General features: G+C 35.4%; 1 long non-coding RNA gene, 7 other non-coding genes and 1 pseudogene across 8 annotated transcripts in view; all 9 read right to left on the bottom strand.

Moving 5' to 3' along the window:
- LOC105236835 overlaps nucleotides 1–17,718 on the bottom strand; it is a 108,176-nt gene that overhangs the window by 58,305 nt on the left and 32,153 nt on the right. The window contains exons 8-13 of the long non-coding RNA XR_002142307.2: nucleotides 12,809–12,895; nucleotides 10,785–10,867; nucleotides 9,303–9,379; nucleotides 4,819–4,859; nucleotides 2,782–2,845; nucleotides 642–683 (exon numbers count right to left, since the gene is read on the bottom strand). This is a non-coding gene — a long non-coding RNA (uncharacterized LOC105236835). The remainder of the gene's footprint in view (nucleotides 1–641; nucleotides 684–2,781; nucleotides 2,846–4,818; nucleotides 4,860–9,302; nucleotides 9,380–10,784; nucleotides 10,868–12,808; nucleotides 12,896–17,718) is intronic.
- LOC117796158 lies at nucleotides 46–120 on the bottom strand. The gene has a single exon (XR_004620535.1). It is a non-coding gene; the product is annotated as a small nucleolar RNA SNORD113/SNORD114 family (small nucleolar RNA).
- On the bottom strand, nucleotides 1,938–2,010 carry LOC117796186. Its single transcript, XR_004620557.1, has one exon. It is a non-coding gene; the product is annotated as a small nucleolar RNA SNORD113/SNORD114 family (small nucleolar RNA).
- Nucleotides 4,125–4,198, bottom strand: LOC117796179. Its single transcript, XR_004620550.1, has one exon. It is a non-coding gene; the product is annotated as a small nucleolar RNA SNORD113/SNORD114 family (small nucleolar RNA).
- Nucleotides 6,513–6,589, bottom strand: LOC117796190. The gene has a single exon (XR_004620560.1). It is a non-coding gene; the product is annotated as a small nucleolar RNA SNORD113/SNORD114 family (small nucleolar RNA).
- LOC117796199 lies at nucleotides 8,623–8,695 on the bottom strand. The gene has a single exon (XR_004620568.1). It is a non-coding gene; the product is annotated as a small nucleolar RNA SNORD113/SNORD114 family (small nucleolar RNA).
- LOC117796193 lies at nucleotides 10,005–10,082 on the bottom strand. The gene has a single exon (XR_004620562.1). It is a non-coding gene; the product is annotated as a small nucleolar RNA SNORD113/SNORD114 family (small nucleolar RNA).
- Nucleotides 12,108–12,182, bottom strand: LOC117796188. The gene has a single exon (XR_004620559.1). It is a non-coding gene; the product is annotated as a small nucleolar RNA SNORD113/SNORD114 family (small nucleolar RNA).
- LOC117796201 lies at nucleotides 14,915–14,984 on the bottom strand (annotated as a pseudogene).

Here is a 17,718-nt window from a genome sequence, read left to right as displayed (position 1 = left end):
TAGGATCATTTCCAGCAGAAGGTATAGACTAGATTTCCGACTATGTTGGACCTCAGAGTTCCAGTTACATAGTAGTCATCATCCATGACTCATACTCCACCAGGCATCATCATTGGTCCAGGACTGGCCTTCATTATCTTCAACTGTGTGCACATTTTAATGATTAATTCACCAATTCCCTAATGATAATAAAATGCGTAAAGGTCACAAAAACTTGAGACAAGAGCCTTGAATATCTCTAACATTTCTGAATAGAATTACATCCCACTGATTATATCTTTCATTAATTGTCCATAATGTTTCCTATAGAGATTAATACAATAGTTCATATTAACCCCATTTTACTATTTGAATGTAGCCAAACTATGTCTCCATAAATAAAGGGAGGTTTAAATCAACTGTGACTCAAAATTGAAATTGAGTAATACATTTTACATTAATTAATTGAATAATTAACTGTGAAAATGAATAAAATGGTCTTGCTTTTTTCTCCTTAATTGACGATGGATGTGCTGAACTGGCCCAAACATGACCTTCATTCATTTTATTGGTATATGTAGCCATTTATTCCCTTTCAGTAATGGAGTTAACACCCATGACAGACCACCAAACCAGAAGCAATTACCTTGACTGTTACTTACATAAGTTTCCACACTCCATAACTGATTCATCATGCATCCATTCTGTAGAGTATAAAGCAAGTATAAAAACAAATAGATTCAATGAAATAGATGATATAGAACAGCCTAGATTCAGATATTTTAGTTCAAGTCAACAATAAATGATTAGAAATAAACCTTGGTGCCTGTTATGTATTAAGACTCAGAACAGCATACTTATTGCTTGATTGAGCCAAACATTACATTTAACTGATATAATGAACACCTCTGAAACCAACAACAGATAAAAGAGCAAGAACCATGGCTATTATTTATATCTGTTTCTATGCCCCCTACTCAGCCAGGAGAGAACTCTTTTTTCTATATGAATCTTCCTTGGAAAGAACTAGGCTAATCTGAATCCTAGATTCCAGCACATTCTCAACTATAGTGCATTCTTGTCCCACCTTTATATGTGTATGTACGAACATAGTTATATGGAGTCATTTATCTTCTGCTTTTTTAAAGAAACTTCACCAAACCAGAAAAAGAAACCCTATCTAAACGTATTCACCATTCCCCAAATTTAAGAGCGTTAAGTCTTATTTTCTTTATCTGGAGAGCAATTGTGTAGAACTGGATTAATCACTGTCCTTGTTTCATAACACGTGCTCCTCATGGTCCAAATAATTGATTAAAATGTTAAATTACTCTTTTATATATTTATAATATCATTAGTATTTGTGACTCCACAGAAAAGGGACAATATTAATGCTTGTCCATATGCTTCTTAGGCACAGAAAAAAAGATCAGATGATTTTTTTCCTTTTTTTTTTTTTATTAAAACATAGTGACGATCATTGGATTAGTTGTAACTGGTCATGTAACACATTCTCAACATAAGTCCATGTGTAAGCCCTCACTCAGTTATGGAGTTATTTAATCGATAATTAATTTTGAGTAAATGTTTCGCTCTTCTCTTAGTAAAACAAAAAACCAACAACCCAACCCAGAAAAACAACATGGGTTCTTACATCCATTTATCTAAATTCTCTTTACCCAAAAGGGTCAGCTTTAATCAATTTACTTTACCGGAACTCAGTGCTTCAGAAATTTATTAACAATGATTTTTATATTACATATATTACATTACATACTCTCCTATTTGGTCCAGGAATAACCCATTTTGTCTTTATTCATTTATTTGCTTCTTGATTTATACATGCATTGATTTACTGAAAATACAATACCCAATAGCCCAAGAACAAACTCCTGAATATTTTTAACTCCTAGAATAAGCTCATTTCCCATAAAGACTACAGAGAGGAATCTTTTGTAATGGACCTCAGAGTTATAGGGTTTAATCAAAATCCTTGATTTCAGACACCCCAGGGTACTCATCATTGATCCAGGTTAAGCAATCTTTTTTTTTTTCATTTATACCTTTGTTTATTGATCCGTTCATTGATCTACCAACAGTAATAAAATCAATACCCACGAATTTTTAAAAAGCCAGGAACAAGATCTTTGGATGTGACCAAGATCTAGTTACAGGCTCTTTTCCTGTAACTAGACCTTTTCCCAAAAGACGTTTTTTGTAGTGGCCCTCAGCGAGTTATGTATGGATCAATTAACATGCCAGCTCCATGTGCATCCTATTCCAACCATCTTCCATCTTTCTCTGTCCTCCTTCAGGGGGGAGCTATCCACTAGCACTTTACAACATAACATGAATGTGCCATTACTGCACTCTCTCACGCGGTCACCATTAGCCACATGTAGCTACTAAGTACTTGAAATGTGGCCAGTGCAACTGAGGGACTGAAGTTAAAATTCACTGCACTTTAATTACTTTAGACTTAAACAGCCACATGTGGCTAGGGGCTACCACACTGAGCAGTGCAGTCTTAGATTTTATTACTGGATAAATGTTTAAGTCAAATGCACTGCAAAAATAAGATGGATTATTCATCTACTTTGAGGATGAATAAAATGTCTTCCATTTTATTTTCAACCACAATTGTACCGAACTGGATTAATCATAATCTTTATTTCATAGCACATTCATATCATTGATCTATGTATGGCTTAATTGAAATAATTCAGTGAACACTAATGAAAAATTCACCCCAACTGACAAAGCCTTTTGACTATTATTTACTTTAGTCATTAGGTTCCTTACCCACAAAGCTAACAGCCAAGATCTTCATCAGTAGAGACTGATTAAATCAACCATCATCTTCATTCTGTGGAGTCAAGTACCAATATTCAAGAGAATGAACAGCCCAGATTTAGACTGATTTAAAAGACAATTGTTGTGTGGTACAAGATTAATCAGGAAGTTGATTCACTTCTCATTTTCATTACTGACCCAAGAATATCTTATTTCTTGATTTAACTATAAATTTTAAATAATACAACGAATACTGTTGAGTTTATTGTGCAAAAATTAAAATTCTGCCTATTGCACTTATCTGTCTAGAGACCCCCTATCCACATAGGCAAGAACGCAGACAATTTCCTTTTTCTGAAGGACTCAGTTTGTGTAGAAATAGATGAGTTTAAATTTGTAGTTCATGGCATATTCTCACCAAGATCTATGCTTGACCCTCCTCATATATTAATTCAACCATTCATTGTTTTATTTATTCATTTATGGAGTGACTCAGGGAATATTTGATCATACATTAAAATACACTAAAACACACACACACACAGGTAAAGCCATGAACAACCCAGAATAGATATGCTTTTCATGTGCAAGTGTCCACGTGCCCATAGCCAAGCTACAAAGAGAGGATCAGTAGTATATACAAAAAATTAATCATTATTCTTGCTTCTTACCGGACCGTGTTTTGCCCCCTTTTAAAAATGGTGGTTAGGACTTAATCTACTCAAATGTAACAATTCATCAATATCTGGGAATTAACTAATACTAGACAAGGAAACGTGAAAAATATTATTTTGTCTCCATGCTTATTATAGTACCCACAGAGCTTTAAAAATGAGCTGTTTCTTTTTTTAATAAAATTCAGTGAACAGAGGTTGATTAATAATAATTCTGTTTGTAAGGCACATTCTAATATGAACTATGCTCATTCTTTTTCCAATTAAGTATTTAATGAATTATTTATGTATGTAATTTTTCCTTTTCTAAATAAAACAACCACCAGCAAACAACCACCTACATCAAACAATGATACTGAGTTTTACATACATCTGCTTACCCACTCCCTCCAAAAAGGGGCAAAAGCATTTAGAAATAGATTTCACTGGAATTTAGTGCCACAGAAATGTATAACAACAATCCCTGTTTTATCACATACTCTCATAATTGGTCTATGCCCAGATTTCTTTATATTTACTCATTTTTATATTTCTTCAATTTATTCGTGCATGATTTACTTACAAGTATTCAATCCATACCCATAAAGTGTGTATGCCCTTAATCAAAATACTTGAACATTCTGAACTTCTGCTCTAAGCTCATTTCCATAGAGGAAAAAATGAGGCCACTTTTTAATTATGGACCTCAGAGTCACAGATGGCTTTAATCAAAATTTTTGATTCAGACACCCTCCAATCTCATCATTGGTCCACGCTTGGCACTCTTTATCTTCATTCATTTCTACTTTCATTTTCCCATGAATCACCAACTCCCAGAACAAGATACTCGATAGAACTATGATCTGTCTCTAGACTGATTTCTCACAGAGCTTTCAGACCAGATCTCCATGTGAACCTTGCTTCATACCAATACCATCATTAAAAATGTCCCATGATTGGGCCATGTTCATTTAATGTCCAGTTTTAAGTATGGATTAATAACAAAAAAAACCACAATGGTATCCCACATTGAGAACACGGAGAATATGCTCTACCTTCTCAGACCTCCTTCCTCTAAATTGTTAATAGCCTGGGTCTCTAACAAAATGAAAATGCTTCAATCAACTGTGGTTAGACATAATATGGAATAGCAAACAGTTCCAAAAATTAATTAAATGCCACCCATTAAAAAAAAAATGCATCTCAGTTGTACTGAAATGGGTTAATTCTACTCCTTGGCCCAGAGCACATTCCTACTATTGGTCCATACATAGTGTTCTTAGATTTTATTTTTGTGTATATAGCCTTTAGTTCTATTTAACTACCTTACTAACCACATAAGGACAAACCATATGAACGAGAACAAACTTTGACTGTTACATTTGCTTCTTACCCACAGAAGTAACAGGCAAGATCTTCTTCATTGGACAATGACTGAATTCAATGTGGAGTATTCATCCAGGAGGATAAGGTAGATTTTTAAAAGAGTGAAAAGTACAAATTTAGATTTTTAAATAGAAGTTAGTTCTGCATTAGTAGATTAATCATAAATATTGGTTCATGTCACATTTTCACACATTTCAATACAACAGTGGTATCCCTCTCATCTACTGAATCATTCAATTTTTAGTGTGAAATAACATAAAGAAGATCTTTTATCATCTACCGCCCAACACAAAAAGAGCTAGCACTATTACTGATACCGTTCTCTATAACCTACCAAATAGTACAAAGTCCAGATAATCTTTCAGTGGGAAAACTTGAGCAAAACAGGATGAGTTTAAATTCTTATTTCATGAAACAGTCTGAACAACGAGCCTTACTATACTTTAATTCTTGTGTTTATCAATTAATTTATTTACTCACTTTGTAAATAACTCTAAGGATAATTTAATTATCTACTCTTTTTTTCCTAGAGAAAAGACAAAATGGTAGAGCCATCAACCACCCAAAACTAAATGCTATTACATGCAACGATCTACCTCAGCACTGTTTGCACTGATGGAACTTTCTGCCGTGATAAAAATATTCTCTATTAGCACTGTTCAATATGGTAGCCACTGGCCGCATGTGGTTTGAAATGTGCACAGTGTTATGAAGGGTGTGAATTTTTATTTTTAATTAATTTGAATTTAAATGTTTCAACAGCAAGATGTATTTAGAGAATGGGGGTTATATGATCTTTCCCTGAAGGAGGGGGCCTGGATCTTTTTTACTCAAGTGGACTGCAAGGGTATAGAACAGGGTTAATCATGCTTCTTCATATATTATATGTGCTCCTCACTGACCCATGGTTTACATTCTTTTAAATAATGGATTGAAATATAAAATTATTCTTTTACTCACTGCCAATAATGGCACCAATAATGGTGAACCCTAGGGAATATTTCATAATTGAAAGCTAAGTGATACTAGATGTATCCATTGGCTTTTCACTTGCAGAAATCATCAACAAAATACTTTTACAGTTTCCTTTCATTTTTAGTTATTTATTTTTACATTTTTCTTTTGAAAGAAAAGTCAATGAACACAATTACTATACTCACCTTTCCAATGTTCATGCTTAGACCTTTTCTGTTTCAATAATTATGTAATAATGTATTTTATTTTTTATCATTGATTATATTAAATCTTATTTATTAAAATCATTTTATACTAATGGGCTTATCATGATGTGCTAGATTATAATTGAAAATACATATTCTATTACGTATTGCTGATTACTATACAAAATATAATTTTCTTGTCCCTTTTTAAAATAAGACATGCCACTGACTCACTTCCGCCTCAGAACAAAAAACACTGATGCTCACATGTGTCTATCTATACGTTCCCAAAGAAGGAGCAGCCTTAGTCTACTTTATTCTAACTCAAAATTCCAGAAAAATATTCATAATAATCCTTGATTCGTTAGTTCCTTTCATGATTAGGTAAGCCCTTCTCTGTACTTATACTTTACTCATTCATGTACTGATTTCTTCACAATAATACAATTCGTAGTTGTGAACAATAAAATAACAACAACACAAATCAAGACCACTCTGAATATTTCTAATTTCATCTATAAGCACATTTCCCATAGATGGAATGGACCTCAGAGTTACAGACTGGGTTTTAATCAAAAATATTATTCAGATGCCCCACGCACACTCATCATTGATCCAGACTTGGTATTCTGTGCCTTCATTTAATATATTGTTCTGACTTATTCATTGGTTTGCTAATAATACCGCCAACATGCATGAATTAGGAAAATAAAATGAAGGTCCTTGAAGACAGGAATAGGTCCATGAAAGTTGACTCCCTACAGAGCTACAGAACTAACTCTCTCTGTGCAATTACAAATATGAGTTAATCCACTTCCTTGCGTCATCTCAATTCCCTTAGTCGTTGGTCTCTGCTTGGGCTCTTTCATTTAACATCCAGGTTTTAAAGATGGTTCAGTGAACTACCATTTCGTATCATGACTAAGAAAAAAGCAAAATTTCCCATTTTCTTATGTTCTCCCCTCAGTGGGTTCATAGTCTATAATAATATCAACCAATGGAGAAGTGTTTAAATCCACTGTGGAACAAAAATAAAATGGAATATAAAAGTGTTTTGAAAATTATTGAAATGCCTTTCATCCTTCATCTCAATACATTCAGTAATGCTAAAATGGATTAATCATAATTCTGAATTCATAACATATTTTAATCACTGGTCAACACATGACCACCTTTGAATTTGTTCATGTATGCAGCCATTTGTTCTTTCAAAGCATCTCAATGAATACCCATGACCAAGCCCCCAAGTAATACATGAACACTGATTATTGCTTACATTGATCTCTTCTCTTTTTACCCAAAGAGATAAAAGGCAAGATCTTCATCATGAGATAATAATCAAATCTAGTAGATTGTGCTCACTCTGAGGAGTAAAAGGCAAACTTTAAAAAGAATCAGTCTACATTTAACTATTTTAAATGATCAAAAGTCAAGTAACCATAAACCTTAATTTGCATAATTTTCTAAACATCTGGAAAAGAGAGTTCTATTTTATATTTACTAATTTGTGTGATTTTTTATTTTAAATAATATAATGAACACCATGGAACCTAGCACTAAACAGAAGAAAAATAATTATAATGATGGGGAGTATCTGTCTGGACTTGCTACCCATGTAGGTAAAAGCCAGGATCATCTTTTTTGTGGAACTTTCTTTGTGCAGAATTGGATACCTGGGAGATTCAATTCAGGGCACAATCTCACCAGGGATCCAAGCTTGACCCTACTTAATATATTTATTAATTCACTCACTAATTGTTCTATTTAATTAGTCATGGGATAATAAGGCCATCCCTTCATTTTTCTAAAAGAATTCCAAAAATTAAACAACCATCAATACAGAACCAAAATACTTATTATTTACAAATGTCTGTGTGCACCATTTGAAAGGCCTAGAGCTCTTTGAATTCCTCTGGATATCAGTTGTATAAAACATGATACATCATGATCTCTACATCCAACCGCATGCTTTCCTTTTGCACATTGCTGGCTGACTTTTAAAAAAACTGATATTAAAAAAACTGATATAAATGCAAATGCATTTGCTCACTTATAATTATACTTCAATATATGTCAGCCCATCCACACCGGAGGAGTACCTTGAATAATATTTACATTTGTCCTTATGTCATTACCCAGAAGAATAGCAAACTGATTCTTTAATACTTGTTTGCTTACAAAAAACTGCATAAAAAGATTGCATTAATCATGACTGTGGCTGTATAAAACATTATCATCATTGCTCCATGCTCTCCCTCTCAATTACATAGTTTATTCAATCAAGTACTTATGTAAACGTATTTCCCTTTCCTTAATAAAATGATCAATTGGCAACGTGCTTCAACACACAACGAAACACTGACTCTTACGCGCAGTTGACCACATGCCCCTTACCAAAGTGATAAAAACCTTGACTATTAATTTATTGGGACTAAATATCTCAAAATTGTTTTAATAACTACCCATGTCTCATTATATGCCTTAAAAGTAGTGCATGCATATCTCTCTTATTCTTTATTCATTGATATATTTCTTTATTCATGGGCTAATTGTATTATAATAATGAATTCATACCCCAAGCCACAAAAGCCCATGAATAAGAGGCTGTAGGCTCATTTCCCACAAAGAGAATAATGAGGTGTTTCTTTGTAATGGACCTCAGTTGCAGATGGGTTTAATCAAAATTCTTGTTTCAGAAACCCCATGACATTCATCATTGGTCCATGCTAGGAAATTTTTTTGTGTTTATTGATTAATTTTCTGATTCACAAATAATAATAATACAATCACAAAATTCCAAAAACAAGATCCTTGAATTTTAGGCTTTTCTCCCATAGAGCTAATAAACTCATTTTTTTGTAATGGTGCTCAAAGCTACACACACACGCAAGTGGCTCAAATTCCCTGCTTTGTATCAAACCCACATTTAGCACTGCTTCCTGTGTGCCTCTCTTATTTAATTTGTCCATATGTCAAAGATGGTTCAATGAAAAATAATGAAACCACCATCTTCCTTCACCTCTGGGCTGCCCCCAAAGAGCTATCAGCTAGCTCTACCCATATGGGAATGCTTAAATCAACCATGGTAAAAAATAAAGAATATTAAACTGCTCTGAAAATAAATTAAATAACTTGTATCTTCTTTTAAAATTACCTCCATTGTACTGATTTAGGTTAAACATAATTTTGGTTTATAACACATTCCCATCACCAGTCTCCATTCGGAGTGTTTTATTTATTTTGTGAGGTACACAATTATCTACTTTGAAATGCTTCAGATAACACCCATGAACAAGTCATCCGAACAAAGAATGTGAACTAAGGGACTTACTTGTATTAGTCTTCATGCTCCTGGTTGACTATAATCATTCTTAATAAATGATTGAATCAGCCATGCTATGGCTCATTCTGTGTAGGAAAAAGCAGATTTACACCACATTTAGAATTTTTTAATGGCTGCTAATCAGACAGAGCTAGATACCAATAAGAACTTCGGCTCAAACATACAATTCATTATTAAACCAGTATGGAATTCTTAGTGATAAAAAATATACTAAATACTCTTAAGTACACACCTCGCACAAGATTAAGACCTATAATGGTTTCAAATATCCACCTGTGTCAATACCTATTAAAGAGATGGCTATCTAACAGATTATTGGCTGATGCAAGCACTTTCCTTTTTCTTACTTTAAAAAAAAAAACCCAGCGAACTACAGGAATTCCAAACACTGCTTCTTAGCTGCAGACACTAATATGTTCCATATAAAAGGGGATTACAGAGTAAGCCTTTCCATTTTCCTTCAGGATTGTATTGATATTAATAGTGTTTACTGCACTCTGCTAATTGTCCCATGAGGAGGCTTTTAGTGTTCCATGTATTCATTTCTTTATTTATTCACGCATTGATTCACTCGAAATAATACAATCCATAGCCATGAAACACAAAAGCCTGGGGCAAGTTTATTGAATTTTCCTAACTTCTACTATTAGCTAATTTCTACAGAGAATATTGACTGGTTCCTTCTCAGTAATGGACCTCAGAGTTACACAGAGGGCTTCATCAAAGGTGTTGATTCAGATACCTCCACCAATACTCATTATTGATCCAGGCACAGCTTGCTAGGTCTTCATTCACTGATGCCTTCTTGAATGGATTCATTTATTCACAGAATCACGGATAATAGTTCTACAATCAATAACCTTTCATGACACAAAACTGAGAACAAAAGCCTGAAAAACAACCAAAATCTCTTCATTGCCCCCATTCATGGAGAGCAAATAGTCACTCACTTTTCACAATGAACCCGTTTGACATGTAGGGATTAAACAGCATGTTTGCTTCATATCAATCCCTTACTTTATGACTGGTATCCACCTGCTCCCTTTCCACTTGCCTTGCCATACGTTAAAGCTGGTGTCATCGACAACCACAGACCTATCGTCTTAACCCACAAGTGACAAAACTGACATCTGCCATCTTCCGAGGTATTCTAGCCTCAAAGGGTTAACAACTGAGATCTTTACCAGTGAAGGAATGTATTAAGCAAATGTGGCAAGAATATTAAATGGGAAGATATACTGCTTTGAGAATATATGAAATGCCCTCCATCACTTTAGTAATGGTCCTGAGTTGAGATGAGTCAAAGTAAATATAAATTTTAATTTGTGACACATTCCAATCATGGGGCTCAGGATTGGCATTCCTCAATTTCATATATTATTTAACTATTTATTTTATTGAAATAATTTAGTGGGCTTCCATAAATAACCCCCATATAAGCCCTGAACACAAACATTGATATTTACTTACATCAGTTTTTACGCTTCTTAGTCCCAGAATTAATGGCCAGGTCTTCAGGACTACAGAAAGATTAAATCAGCTTTGTGTTCATTCTACAAACAAAGGAAAAAGGGGGGAGGAAGGCCAATTTGTAAACACAATGAAAACAGAGTTCTCTTTTTTAAACTGAAATTTGTGAAGAGGACTAGTTAACCAGAAGCTCTATTTCATATCACATTCTCATCATCTTCCCAAGGATGGTACTCTCTTACTTAGTTAAATTTCTACTAAATATTAGGAATACTATTGAATTCCTTGCTCAACACAAAATAAAATAAAATAATGACCAATTAGAGACATCTGGCTTTATTTGCTACCTACAAAGGAGGAGCCATGATCACCTTTTTATTGGACTTATTTGTGCAGAATTTAACATATTTAATTTGTTTCCTGGTTCTATCTCCCAATCCTCCACTACACGTATTTATGGATTTATGGATTCACCCACTTACTGCTGATTTTATTATTGAGGGAATAATAATACCATCCTTCTAAAGAAAACTCAAAATGGTTAAACAGCAACCCAGAACCAAATTACCACAATTTGGAAAGGTCCAAATGCACCTTTCAAGAAATGGAAGAGCCTAAAATCTTCCCTAGAATATTTGTCATTGGAAAACTAAAATGAATCAAAATCCTCATCTTTAAACATGTGTTTTAATTGGTCCATGGTTTGCTGACTTTTTAAAAATAGACTGATATATAAAAGTATATGTTATTTCTCTTATACAAAGACACTAATAACTGTGATCTCATCCACTGGACATAACACTGAACAAAATTTATGTCTGGCCATAGTTATTACCGTCAATAACAGACTTGCTTCTTTTTTATTGTTTTAATAAAAGTTAGTTTTAAAGAAGATTGTATTAATGATGAGTGTTGTCATATAAATCATTCTCATCATTGGTCTCTGCTTGGCTCTCCATTATGTTGTCATTTAACCGACTATTATAGAGTAAATGTGTTGCCATTTCCTTAATAAAAGAGTCAGCAACCCCCACCACCAACAAACACTCCTGAGTATTATGTACAAATAATCATACACCCCTTTCATTTACTATTAACTTAATGAAAGAGTTTCAGACAAATATTAATAATACTACCCCATGTTGCATTACATTCCTTAATAGTAAGTGTATAACTTGTCCTCTTTTTTCCATTGACGGTTTTTTTTATTTGTGGGTCAATTTTATAATAAAATACAGTCCATCACTAAGAACCACGATAGCCCAAGCACAAGGTACCATGTGCTCCTTTCCCACAGAGGGAATAACTCCATGTCTCTTTGTAATGGACCTCAGAGTTGCATATGGGTTTAATCAAAACTCCTGTTTCAGATACCCCATGGTACTCATCATTGGTCCAAGCACGTTTTTCTTCCTTAATATCTTCATTTATTTATTTATTCACTGATCCATAATACAATCATAAAATTCCAGGACAAGATCCTCCCACTAGTGGCTCTTTCCTCAAAAAGCAAATAGACTAGATCTCCTTTTATATTGGACCTCAGAGAATACATGTGATCAATTAATATCCAAGCCTCCTGCCAAATCCACATTCACCACTGGTCCTCCTGTGGTTTTATTTTATTTAATTTGCCCATACTTTAAAGACATTTCAAAGAAAAATGATGAAGCCACCATCTTTAATCACATCTCAAAACAAAGTCTTCCATTTGCTTATAGGCTGCCACACAAAACATTGTCAGCCGGTGCTACCCCAATATGGAAATGTTTGAGTCGTCTGTGGAGGTAAATAGAGTGAAATATTAAGTAGTTTTGAGAATGAATAAAATGACTATCTTTTTAATCACCTCAATTGTGCCAAATTAGATTAAAAGTAACTTTTGATTGATAACATATTCCCATCACTGGTCCATACTTGGAGATTTTTATTTCTTTTATGGACATTGATTCTTTCAATATACCACTAAACACTCATGAACAAAAGCATCCCAATCAAGGATGGCACCTCTGAGTCTTACTTACGTTTGTCTCTATGTTCTTTACACACAGAGCTAACTGCCAAGATATTGTTTCTTAGAGAATGAGTAAGTCTGCTGCCTTATGGTAATTCTGTGAAGGAAAAAGGAGAATTAACCTATGTTTTAATGTATGTTGATTATGTGGAATTAGCTAGCAATAAACTTTGGTACTTCTTAATTAGTCTTTTCTTATGTTTAAATAATGAACCAGCCACTGTTGAATACACCACATAAGAATAAAAACAGTATCTATCAAAAATATGTTTATATTTTAATAGTCTTAACAGAATAAAAGATCATTTTAAAAGATGTTACTTTTGCAGAATTGGGTACATTTGAATACTTATTTTACATTCTCTGTGATGACTCATGCCATGACAAAATGAAACCACAATGAGACAACACTTCACACCGGTCAGAATAGCTAAAACTAACAACCTAGGAAACAACAGATATTGGTAAGGATGCAAAGAAAGAGGAACCGTCTTACACCGTTGGTGGAAATGCAAACTGGTGTGGCCACTCTGGGAAACAGTATGGAGGTTAATCAAAAAGTTAAAAATAGAGCTACCCTATGACCCAGCAACTGCACTACTAGGTATTTACCCAAAGGATAAAAACATAGTGATTCGAAAGGGCACCTGCACCCCAATGTTTATAGCAGCAATGGCCACAAGAGCCAAACTATGGAAAGAGCCAAGATGCCCATCAAGAGATGAATGGATAGATGTGGTATATATATGCAATGGAATATTACTCAGCCATCAAAAAGAATGAAATCTTGGGGCGCCTGGGTGGCACAGCGGTTAAGCGTCTGCCTTCGGCTCAGGGCGTGATCCCGGCATTATGGGATCGAGCCCCACATCGGGCTCCTCCACAATGAGCCTGCTTCTTCCTCTCCCACTCCTCCTGCTTGTGTTCCCTCTCTCGCTGGCTGTCTCTATCTCTGTCAAATAAATAAATAAAATCTTTAAAAAAAAAAAGAATGAAATCTTGCCACTTGCAACAATGTGGATGGAACTAGAGGGTATTATGCTATGCAAAATAAGTCAGTCAGAGAAAGACAAATGCCATATGATTTCGCTCATATGTGGAATTTAAGAAACAAAACAGATGAACATAGGGGAAGGGAAGGAAAAATAAAATAAGAAAAGAGTGCGGGAAACAAACCATAAGAGACTCTTAACTCTCGAAACAAACTGAGGGTTTCTGGAGGGGAGGTGGGTATGGGGAAGGGGAAACTGGGTGATGTGTATTAAGGAGTGCACTTGATGTAATGAGCACTGGGTGTTACAAGCGATGGATGAATCACTGAATTCTACCTCTAAAATGAATAATACTATATATGTTAATTAAATTGAATTTAAATAAAGAATTTTTTTTTAAAGACTAAAACTAAAACAAAAAATCTGCTACTAGAGGACATTTACCAATGTCTGGAGATATTTTTTATTGTCACAACTGAGAGGGGCAGGGGTCAGTACTGGCATCTAGTAGAGGCCATGAAGACTAAACATTCTACAATGTACAGGCAACCTTCCCAACAATGAATTATCCAGCCAAAAATGTCAGTAAAGAGGGGTTGAGAAAATCCTGCTGTACCCTCTTCAAAATAATTGGTTGAGACATAAATGTATTTATACATTCACTCACAATACCGTCAATATCTACAAATATACAAACCAGATTAGAAACTTAAATAGAATTAACAGCTGTTCATATGCTCATTACTCCCAGATATAACCGACCAGATCATATTTTCTTGTTTTCAAAAAGCAAGCAGCACCTCGAAGACCACAGAACAACACAACATTGCTTTCCCAGTACTCATCTGTATATGTTCCTGTCCCGAACAGGTATCAGATTTAATCAATTTATTATGGAACTGGGTGCTTCAGAAAATATTAATGATAATAAACACATTACACATTCTCATAACTGGGCCACATATGGCTCTCCTTGTCTTCATTTATGTACTTATTTATTCATTTATTAATTCACTTATAGTGCTACAATTCAGAACTATGAAACTTCACAGCTTAAAAACAAAATCCTGAATATTACTAACCTCTGCTGTAAGCTGATTTACCATATAGGCATTAACTAGGTCTCTGACCTCAGATAAAGGGTTTAATCAAAATCATTGATTCAGACACCCCAGGATACTCATCATTGGTCCAAACTTAGCACCCTTTCCTTCATTCATTGCTACCTTTGTTTACTGGTTCCCTCATTAAGTCACTAATAATAATAAAAGCAATACTCGTGAAGCACAAAACCTAAAAACATGATCCTAAAATATCACTAAGCTCTATCTATAGGCTTATTTTCCATAAAACTACGAGACTACATTTTTTTCATTGAGTCTCAGCACTCTGCATACAGATTATCAACTTTTTTAATTCACATCAACCCCATATTTATACTTTGTCCATTCTTGCCCTTCTTTCACTTAGTTACTCCATGTTTTAAAGATGGTACATAAGGTAGCCTACCAAGATGGCTCCCAATGATCCATGGCTTCTGGTATTCCAGCCTTGTATAATCTCTCCCATAGGAAATCATGCCTGGCTTCCATGACCAATAGAATACTGTGGAAGTGAGGTTGTAGGACTTCTGAGTCTAGGTTATAAATACATTGAGGCTTCCACCTTCCTCCTTCTTGGATTGGCTACTCTTTGTTAAGTCAGCTGTCAGGTTGTGAGCATCTCAAGAAGTCCTAAGGAGAGGCCTGTGTAGGAAGGGATTGTGGTGTCCCATGAACAACCAGCACCAACTTTGCAGCCATGGAAGCTGATCCTCCAGCCCAGTCAGGCTTTTAGATGACCTTAGATGACTCCCGATATCTTGACTGCAACAACCCAAGAGACCCTCAGCCAAACTGCCCACTAACCCCCTCCTGGATTCCTGCCCCATAGAAACTGTGACAGATAACAAATGTTTACTCTTGTTTTAAACCACTAAGTTATAGGGAAATTTCTTTTTTTTTTTTTTTAAAGATTTTGCTTATTTATTCGACAGAGATAGAGACAGCAGTGAGAGAGGGAACACAAGCAGGGGGAGTGGGAGGGGAAGAAGCAGGCTCATAGCAGAGGAGCCTGATGTGGGGCTCGATCCCATAACGCCGGGATCACACCCTGAGCCAAAGGCAGACGCTCAACCGCTGTGCCACCCAGGCGCCCCATAGGGAAATTTCTAAATAGCAGTAGATAACTAATGCAATGATGAACCAACTACCATCACATCTCCCGATGAGGACACTGATACTACCTTCCCTTTTTGTATCTGCCCCCTGACATTTGAAGAGTAAATAGCCTGATTTTTTAACACCGGAAAAATGTTTAAATTAACCATGATACAAACTATAACATTAAAAGCCCTAAAAATGAAAAAAAGTTCTCCATGATTTTTTTTTAAAGATTTTATTTATTTATTCGACAGAGATAGAGACAGCCAGCGAGAGAGGGAACACAAGCAGGGGGAGTGGGAGAGGAAGAAGCAGGCTCATAGCGGAAGAGCCTGATGTGGGGCTCGATCCCAGAACGCTGGGATCACGCCCTGAGCCGAAGGCAGACGCTTAACCGCTGTGCCACCCAGGCGCCCCTAGACAACTTTTTTAATGGAGTCATGAGGTACTAGATGAATAAACCTTAGTTGCTACCACATTCTCATTATTGACTCAAGAATGACTCTATTTTTGGGGCACCTGGGTGGCTCCGTCGTTAAGCATCTGCCTTCGGCTCAGGGCGTGATCCCGGCGTTATGGGATCGAGCCCCACATCAGGCTCCTCCGCTATGAGCCTGCTTCTTCCTCTCCCACTCCCCCTGCTTGTGCCCTCTCTTGCTGGCTGTCTCTCTCTGTCAAATAAATAAATAAAATCTTCAAAAAAAAAAAAAAAAAGAATGACTCTATTTTTTATTGACTTATTTACCATTTAATTTTTAATTTATGTAATGAACACTGTTAAATCCACCACCCACTAGTTGCTAAATAACTAAATGTAACTAGTACTACTATCCATCTACATACACCCTAACTACATGGTTCACAGCCCCATTAATCTTTTTTAAGGGTCCACATTCATGCATTGCTCAGAGTGCGCCATGAAGCATTGGTCTAAGATTTACCCTAATTTGATTATTTATTCATATTTTAAAGAAAAAGAGTAAAACCCACCAGTACTCCAAAACTGAAATACCAGTTCATGCAATTGCTGATATCTGCTTTGTCCAAAGAGGGATAAGTCTAGATTTCTTCCTCTTCGTCTAAAATGGTTTAATCATTGTATTTGTTTCATGACACCTGCTCCTCTGCCTTCTTTTAAATAATTAACCTATATATGAACACATTTGTTCATTAACTTTTAACAATACATTCAAAGTGAAGGCAAGCTAAGACACTGGACAAGAATATTGACTAATACTAGTATTTGTCCATATGTTCGTTGTCCACAGATATAACCTGTTAGATTCTTTTTTGTTTTTTCAAATAATAGTCAGTGAACAGGATTTGTTTGATCATAGCTATGATCATATTCTCAATATTAGTCCATGCTGGGCTTTCTTTCAGTTAGGTACTTATTTAAACAATTGTTTCTAGTGTGAAAGATTTGTTCCTTTTCTTTTTTTTTTTTTAAAGATTTTATTTATTTATTCGACAGAGATAGAGACAGCCAGCGAGAGAGGGGACACAAGCAGGGGGAGTGGGAGAGGAGGAAGCAGGCTCATAGCAGAGGAGCCTGATGTGGGGCTCGATCCCAGAACGCCGGGATCACGCCCTGAGCTGAAGGCAGATGCTTAAACGCTGTGCCACCCAGGCGCCCCGATTTGTTCCTTTTCTAAACAGCACCAACAACCAGCTACCTACCAGAAATCCGAAACAATGTGGATTCTCATGGAAAAGGATCCATATTC

This window comes from Ailuropoda melanoleuca, chromosome 14 (assembly GCF_002007445.2).
Source record: "Ailuropoda melanoleuca isolate Jingjing chromosome 14, ASM200744v2, whole genome shotgun sequence".
NCBI lineage: Eukaryota > Metazoa > Chordata > Mammalia > Carnivora > Ursidae > Ailuropoda > Ailuropoda melanoleuca.
The sequence above is the reverse complement of the archived record's forward strand: the minus strand, read 5'-3'. Positions and strand labels throughout refer to the sequence as shown.